Raw genomic sequence first — 8,552 nt, forward strand, 5'->3', positions numbered from 1 at the left:
CTGTAAATGTCTATTGTAACATAAAGGTGTTGGTGTTGGTATTAATATCATAAATAATGTGAAGTGAGGAAAAAATCAATTGGATAAATACCGTATTTACCAGAGTATAAAACTACACTGAATATGAGATGATCCTCCCCCCCCTCCCCCTTTTCTAAGAGAGTCCTTGAGAAAAAAAAATTTCAGTACATTCTCACTAACCAAAAATACAGACTTTTATTGATGTAAGATACCTTCCTAAAAAGTTAACAATGCATCTATTCTAAACTGAGGTCATTTATACGTAGTCTGTGTTTTCATAATACAAGAAGAAATAAATTAAACAAAAAATGGTTTCTTATCTTCAGTGCCTTCTTTGTTTACTATCGTCTGTGGTATCACAATTTTTAATCGTTATCATCATTATCCTAACAGGACAGCTGTGACAAATGTCTGCCTATTTCTTCCAAATATGTTGTTATTTCTGATGCGGTTACGGGGGGACCAGAGAACACAGCTGTCTTTTCTGAACGCACAGCAGATTTTGCTTTTATACTACTGACACGTATCATCTGCCCACTGCTCTCTCATTGGCTGTGTAGAATCAGTAGCTGACTAACCCCTTATCTTTCCCACCATATCTCCCAGTGAGAGTCGACAACGTTGCTGCATGAAATACATAAGTATGCCCTGGCTGAAGCAAGACTTTTAACATCTCTTGCAGAATTGTATTTGTCAAATCTTAGTCATTTGATTTAGAGTACAAACTGATTAAGGCAAACTGCAGTTTAAACATGATAGATGTTCATAAAAATATAGTATACGATATAGTTTCCCGTGATTAGCCACACAATGAAATTTGCTGTCAGCTCATTACTCCCTCCCTTCCTGCACTCATAGTTCTTGGCAAAACTGGTGTCACTATTCTCCCTCCAAGCTTTCTGTATTGGCATTCCTGGAGCCTTAGTGAGACTTGGGCGGCAATATATTCTAGGGTCCAGGTTATATGCAACAGTAGCAGTTAATACATAAATAAAAGATCACAATCATGATTCACTCCAATTCTCGAACTTTCAATTGCCCTGCATTCTAGTGACATCTATTGGCACTATCTCCTCAACAGGTCTTTCTGCTGCAATTTATTCTGGCGATAACAATTGCAGTTGGTGTAGTGAGATTTATTTTGTATGTTAGACATTTAATTCTGGATAAATTTTCTTTCTCATTTCATCTGAATGTCACCATCTTGTTCTAATGCCGATTAAAAGCTGGTGAAATTTTCCCTTGGCATTCTAATACACGAACAGCGGCCGAATTTATCATTTGCAATCCACTTCATATAACTGTACAATTTCTCACAACCAGATCAAATACTCACTTGGGTTCAGAATCAAATAATGATCTTTCAAGGACAAAATTTTTGCCTCTAAATGTTACTTTTACATAAAAAGCAGCATAATTTATGTATATGGTATCCATACATGTATGAGAACTTTTATTGCAAATCCGTTCAAATAAAACAAAAGTGTGTAAGCTGATAGAACTGATACAGTTTAATGCAATTTCCTCTTGTGTTTCACAAAATTGTCAGTTTTTAAGCAGAGCGTTAGGTGGTTGTATTGGATAATTCACAGTTCCTCAACCATTCCTTGCACTAGTGCCACAAGTCAAATGTCATGTGATTGTTCGAGCAAAGTAGATACTGTGTTGAGTGCAAGCAAAGTAGATACTGTGTTGAGTGCTTCCGTGTATCACGATATTTCGAACCTGTTCGAGTAAAAACATTGTTTGCTAAACCCTACCCTTTGGATCTCTTCAAACTAAATTTGTGAAAAACCTCCATAGCCAAAGCTTTATTTGTAAATGTAAGACCAGCTCCATATTAATCTATTAAACACTCTAAAACCATTGACCTCAGCAGCAATAGTTCAATCTGCAAATGTAAGACAATTCCATATTTTTAAAATGACAAATGTGAGAAAAAACCCTCATGTTATAATCTGGTAAATACGGTAAATTTGCTTGGGAAATGGTTTTTGAAATAGCTACAATAAGAATAAAGCTCAGAAATAGCAGTTTAATAACAACTAGCTTGTACAGATCCCCTAACATTTAGAGGAACTTGTTGGTAAACTCTCACCTCATGAAAAACAGGTTATAATAGTAAAGGAGTGAACATTGACTAATTAACTAATAGTATAAATCACCTTAGATATATTGATATGTTACAGTCCTATAATTACACCCATGTTAATTCAACACTATCAAGAATAACACGTGACTCTCAAACAGAACATGTTGTTACAAACTTAAGCAAGGAAGACCTTGTAGTTAGAACAATTGAGAACCACATTTCAGATCATAGTTCATTAGTCCTAGAGCTTCATCCGGACAAAAAAATAGTATCTCATGGGGACCTATTTACCTATAAAAGAAAGCCCCTGATGCACACAAACTGTCACTGGGTAGGCCTATATGAAACAGAAGAGATGAATGAAAAGTGGCACAAATTTTATACGACATTAACTCACCATCTTAATCAAGTGTGTCCAATGGCCAAAGTACTAAGGAAAACTGTAGAAAAACCTGCAGGGAAGCACTTAAGACATTAAAAGCACAGGTGTATGCAGAACAAATGAGGCACTCCAGTAATATTAGCAAAACAGCATGTAGTATTAATAAATAAGGAAAGTGGGGGGAGCAACAGTGTAGTGTGCAATAACATAATAATAAGAGGCAATGAAAACTTGCTGAGCAACCCAAAGGAAGTACGTGAGATGAGAATTTGACTGACCACCACCAGTGCTAAATCCCGGAAATGTCAGTAATTCATTCATCCTGAGGTGTGTTAAAGAATTGGAAATCCTGAAAACCAACTTAAAAGCAAATATGTCCAGTGGTTGAGATGACATCTCAGCCAAATTTCTGAAAGAATGCAGTTATGAATTAATAAAGCCACTACAACATTTAATAAATAGCTTTTTCTATCAGGGGTCATTTCCTTATGTGTTAAGTCACTGAAATAATACTGGTGCATAAAAGGCGAATAACGGAATAACTACCGATATACAAAATTATAGGCCTATTTCGCTGACATCAGTACTTAGTAAGTTGTTGGAAAGACTACTTCGTAATCAGTTCGAATCCTTCTTCTTTTGTAGTACAGTCTATTAAAGAGCTTTCAGCATTGTTTCAGGAAAGGTAGGTCTACAATAACAGCTGTAGCTACGTTTTTTCAAGTGGTAATGGAAACTTGATGATGGAAAAAAAGTTAGACCTATCCAAGGCTTTTGACTCCATAAATCATTCTCTTCTTTATAAATTAGAAACTTATGGAGTCGTAGGAGTGATACTTGATTTGTTAAGTTCCTACCTTGTTGACAGGAGAAAATCTGTTAAGCTGTATTGTACCCAAGTGGGCGGCATACACAAACAGTAAAATCATTTTTTAAAATTCTTAACTGTGGAATTCCTTAGGGAAGCATTATCAGACTGAAACTTCCTGGCAGATTAAAACTGTGTGCCCGACCGAGACTCGAACTCCGGACCTTTGCCTTTCGCGGGCAAGTGCTCTACATCTGAGCTACCGAAGCACGACTCACGCCCGGTACTCACAGCTTTACTTCTGCCAGTATCTCGTCTCCTACATTCGAAACTTTACAGAAGCTCTCCTGCGAACCTTGCAGAACTAGCACTCCTGAAAGAAAGGATATAGCGGAGACATGGCTTAGCCTGGGGCTGTGGCTAAGCCATGTCTCCGCTATATCCTTTCTTTCAGGAGTGCTAGTTCTGCAAGGTTCGCAGGAGAGCTTCTGTAAAGTTTGGAAGGTAGGAGACGAGATACTGGCAGAGGTAAAGCTGTGAGTACTGGGCGTGAGTCGTGCTTCGGTAGCTCAGAATGTTAAATGGAAACATTTTTAAGACAAAATTAAAGCAACTGTTAATTGATAAAGGTTTGTGTTCCATCAAGGGTAATTAATATTGTTGTGTATAATTTGTCTTTATTTCTAAATTATTTTAGTGTTAATACATTTATAAACAGACTATGTCCATGACTGTAAAAGTTATTATGAACACAGGAACCATGATTCCTTTCCTAGAAGGAGGTAGAGTTTATGTGGTTGCACACTCAAAATTTAATGGATCAGTCATTGCAGCACGAAAATATGAAGACTAATCTGTGTTAGAGTTGAATTGAATTGAATTGAATTTTATTTGATTCTGTAAGATTACCTTGTGTACAGTAAATGAACGTGTAATATAGGACATGTCAAAATAGTAACATTCATTACCACTTATTTTTCTATCCTTTTAGCTTACATTTTTACATCATTGATAATAAATAACAATATATACATATTTAATGGCATAAGTATTCTGCAACACTGTAAAACTCTTTTTCAATGAGATAGTCTTTAAGTTTCTTTGGAAAGTCATTGTCAAGTACACTATCTTGCAGGGTTTTAGGCAGACTTCTTAGTAGTCTGATACCAGAGTATTTTGGTCCTTTCTCTAGCATTGCCAGTTGGTGGGGTATGCTCTGTATTTCATTCTTCCTTCTTGTATTGTGGGTGTGTACCAATTCAGTTCTTTCAGTATATCTCAGACACTCCCCCCATGGATCAGATAAACCTATGACTGTTTATCCTACCCTTCTTTGTATACATTCAGTTTCCCCTATTAATCCTAATGGTACAAGTCCCTTGAGTGTTTTGTAAGTAATCTCCTTGTAGAAGTATTGCATTTTCCATGTATTCTACCAGTATACTAGAATCTGCTATCTGCTGTACCTGTGACTGAGGCTATTTGATGCTTGCTTTCGTGACCCTAAAAATATATGTACATTTCACATCTCGGCTTGGTAGAATGCCCTTTACATTGATTAATGTTAGCTACAAACAATATCACTGATTAGTTTCTGGTGATGTTACGAGTTATGCAGAGTTTAATGGGTTTCAGGTTTAAATACCTTGGTTGACTTAATTTCTGGGAGAAGTAGACAAATATGAACTTTTTCTCTGTGTAAGACATAATGCCAGAAAGAATAGATCAAAGCTGATATTGTACATAATACAAATGTTTATACAATCTGTAAAATATTATTAAAATGAAATAATAATACCATTATTTAAACTTGTACAAAGAAATATATTGTAATATGAGATCTCAGAATGCCATCTAATTCTTGGATAAAAAAACATTATTAATAAATTTTTCTCATTGTCAGACTTGTTCAGCAGTATTTTACTACCAAAAATATTCCTTTATATTGAATCCTTCTACTACTTCCATTATTTTATTGTCCCAAGTTACCCGTGTATATTATATTTATTACTTAGCATTATTCTCATATTTTCTTCCAATTATCAGAACCACATGAATCATATATTCAGCTTTATATACAGGGTGCGGAGAAACAGTCTGAAAAGCTTTTAAGGGTGTTTCTGATGAGAAATAATTGTTCAATAAAATTCGAATGTTACACTGTTTGCAAGATAATTAGGAGACAATCAGGCTGTTGCACGTGCACATTCAAGCAACTCACCAGAAACAGTGTCACCGCATTTGTTTTTCATTTGGTTTCCTAAAACTGTACATAAGAGTTATACAAAAATTGGTCAGGGGATGATAGAATCGAACCTGCAGTCTTGTGTGCTGTCGTCTACATTGTGAGAAAAACTGACACCAATTGTATCTGGTGGGCTGCTTGAATTTGCATGTGCAGTGACCTGAGTGGTTAACTACAATGTTAATTAACTCAGAGATGATGCAACATATCAAACTTTTTTCCTTAACAATTATTGCTCAGCGCAACCTACCCTGCAACACCATGAAAAGCTTTCAGACTGTTTCTGACCACCCTATATATATACTTTGCCATAGTCAAACATGAGACTATAATATATAATAAAATTCCCTAACCTTGGCTTCCATGACACTATAACATATAATAAAATTCTCTAATCCTGGCTTCAGTCTTTTCATCGACATAATCAACACTTTCTCAACCTCAACAGCACCATCCATACCTCATAGCATCTCTTCAGACCTCACAAATACTGAATTTCAGTATATCATCTCAGCATCTTAAACTCATCAACTTCATGTTCTAGGTCATTCTGTACACAGTGTATTCGTAGTTTAAACTACAACTTGTTTCAATATGTATATTTCACTCATTTATTCCTTCATAAAATGTTACTATTATTATCGACATCTTTGTCATGTATGTGTTTTGAAGATCAGTTTCCTTGCTTAAATAGAATTTGTTACATAATATCATTAGCACTGTAATTAATAGTTGTTGTTATACTTGAAACAAATGCTGACTGTGAGTCGACAATATAAGAAGTCTGACCCATCTTCAAAATGACCTAGAATGTTTCCAGTGACAACACACATAAGCTTATCTATCAAGTATAATTTTAACTAAATAGGACTAAATATGTTTAATAAATGCATGTTGTTAAGTGGTAATTTGACATCAGTCATATAATAGTAGTTTTTCTTTCAAAGAGAAGATCATCTAACTCAAAATAACTACATAATTTCTTTCAAATGGAAGAGAGACAATTCAGGTAGAAAGAGATATCATTGATAGATTTAAAGATAAAGAGAATCGAAAACAGAATAAAGGAAGAAACAGTTCTACAGCAGCTCACAGCTCTGTGCCCCCTAAGCACATCATGTACAAATGAGTGTACTTTCCTCTGGGAGAAATCATTTTTATTGTCAAACATAGTTGATACATCTCGAACAAAATAATGAAATTAATAGCTGTTACATACACTGGTGAGACAAAACATTATGACCACCTGCTTAATAGCTTGTTTGTCCATCTCTGGAATGGAATACATCACTGATTCTGCATATCAGGGATCCAACAGTTTGTTGACAGGTTTGTGGTGGTATGTGCCATTAAATGTCTATGCACAGGTCATGTAATTCACATAAATAATGAGCTGCTGATTTGTGCATGTGGTGATGGCACCTGATAGTGACCCAGAGGGGTTCCAGAGGATTTACATCAGGTGAATCCCAATTTTCATTACAGTCTTAGAATCAGTTTCTGACTATTTATCACTTACATATGATGCAGGTAGATTATTCGTGGTTTTTTAATACGTGTGAATACACATACACACGTTTCTACATCATCTCTGGCATAACTCTTTAAGTTTCAGACTAATTCTCAGTGATACGGTTTCTTACACTGCTGTTAAGGGCATAACCACAACTGTCCATTCTGTCAGTTAACATTGTGCGCCGGCCAGAGGGGCTGGCGGTTCTAGGCGCTACAGTCTGGAACCACGCGACTCATACGGTCGCAGGTTCGAATCCTGCCTCGGGCATGGATGTGTGTGATGTCCTTAGGTTAGTTAGGTTTAAGTAGTTCTAAGTTCTAGGAGACTGATGACCTCCCATAGTGCTCAGAGCCATTTGAACCATTACATTGTGATTTTATAATGGTGGACAGTTGTCATCAGTGCTACTCAGCTTAATTCTTGAGACCTCCCCTTTGATATCTTTACTCTATTTCCTCATTACTGTTGCTATCCTTTCTTTCTTTGTCTGTTGATGAGCAGTAGTTTAGCTTAAATTACGCCAACAGTAGCGGTTTTATGACTTTCTTTCCATCCACATATTTTGAGACATCACACTTCTCTTGTTGCAGTGTCCAAATTATGCTTATCTCATGTTCACTTTGCCAATATGCATATACGGCTTTTGTAAATAATCCACTGTAAAATCATGTGGCTACTTAGAGTTGAATGATCTTCTTTTGGAATGCAAAACTAAAATTTTATGATTGATATCAAGTTTGCCACATAAATGAACATTTACTAAATATATTTTGTTTTGGTTAATTAAAACTGAGCGAGGTGGCGCAGTGGTTAGCATTCTGGTCTCATATTCAGGAGTATGACGGTTCACACCTGTGTCCGGCCATCCTGATTTAGGTTTTCCATAATTTCCCTAAGTTGCTTCAGGCAAAGGCATGGGCATGAGCAACTTCCTTTCCCATCCTTACTTCATCCAATGGGACTGATGAGCTTGCTGTTGGATCCCCTCTCCCAAATCCTTGCTGTTTGATCCCCTCTCCCAAATAACCAACCTACCTGGTTAATTAAAAGATATCTGAAGTGTATTGTTACAGGAAACTTTTTGTCATTTTGAAGATTGTTGGACTTAGTCGATGGTAGAGTCGCAGTCAGCACTTGATTGTGATAGAACAAATAAAATCTGCTTACGAACTAAAGTTTTTAAGATGAAATTGGATTTATGATAACCATTTTAAAATTATTCTCCTAATGATATTATGTAACAGATGTTATGTAAGCAAGGAAACTGATTTTCGGAATACATAGATGGGAAAGATGTTGATTATAATAGTAACATTTTCTACAGAAATAGGTGAGTGAAATATGTGTACTGAAATTGATTTTAGTTTAGTTATGAAATTATGCTGTTGATTATGAGGAAATGTTGATGAGAAGGTTGAAGTTTGAGTTTAGGGAACTCCTTCTAGGTTGGTTGGTTGGTTTTTGGGGAAGGAGACCAGACAGCGTGGT

The sequence above is a fragment of the Schistocerca nitens genome, chromosome 9 (assembly GCF_023898315.1).
Source record: "Schistocerca nitens isolate TAMUIC-IGC-003100 chromosome 9, iqSchNite1.1, whole genome shotgun sequence".
NCBI classification, from domain to species: Eukaryota; Metazoa; Arthropoda; class Insecta; order Orthoptera; family Acrididae; genus Schistocerca; species Schistocerca nitens.